At 73.0% G+C, this 574-nt stretch overlaps 1 protein-coding gene across 2 annotated transcripts in view; it reads left to right on the top strand.

The window, feature by feature from the left end:
• Positions 1–449: 449 nt before the first annotated feature.
• Positions 450–574, top strand: part of RAD54L2 (RAD54 like 2) — a 68,655-nt gene continuing 68,530 nt past the window's right edge. The window contains exon 1 of one of the 2 annotated variants that reach the window (XM_042018611.1): positions 450–539. The gene's annotated coding sequence lies outside the window, so the exon portion shown is untranslated. The remainder of the gene's footprint in view (positions 540–574) is intronic. The other variant, XM_042018641.1, reaches the window with a different exon arrangement.

The following is a 574-nucleotide window of genomic DNA, read 5'->3' as shown; positions in this document are numbered from 1 at the left end:
CGCTAGAGCAGGGGCTCAGAGCCTGATGGATTTTTATGCATGTGGAGGGATTTAACCTGATGGGACAAGGCCCAGAGCTAAGCTTCTTATTGTCCCTGCCTTGAGGGCGGCTGGAGGAGAGGCCCCCGAGGCTACTCAGCCTTAATGACCACGGGTCCCTGTGGCTAATTAGCAGCTTTCCGCGGGCAGTGGGAGGTTGCCCCTCGCAGTCGCTCTCCTCACAGCCGATGGCACGGGCAGAAGCAGGCCGGGCCCCGCATCCCGCCTCATCCCGCTCCAGCCCCGGGACCCCTCGGGCCTCGGCGCCCCGCGGGGCCGGGGGGAACCTTTCTGCGCCCTGCGGAACCTTCGCGGCGGAGGCGCCTGTTGCTGCCCGGGGGACGAGGCGGGCGCTGCGACGGGGGGCGGCCCCGAGCGGCGGCGGAGCCCGAGGAGCGGCGGAGGCGGGAGGAGGCGGCGGGGCGGCCGCAGCTCCCGGAGCTCCCGGGGCGGCCGTAGCTCCCGGGGCCGCCGGGCCGCAGCCCCCGCCCGCCGCCCAGGTGAGAGCGCAGCGCTGCGGGGCCGCCGCCACAAT

The sequence above is a fragment of the Corvus kubaryi genome, unplaced genomic scaffold (assembly GCF_017639235.1).
Source record: "Corvus kubaryi isolate FWS band 111438036 unplaced genomic scaffold, C.kubaryi_AGA036_p1.0 124, whole genome shotgun sequence".
Classification (NCBI taxonomy): domain Eukaryota; kingdom Metazoa; phylum Chordata; class Aves; order Passeriformes; family Corvidae; genus Corvus; species Corvus kubaryi.
This window is presented reverse-complemented; position numbering and strand designations above follow the sequence as displayed.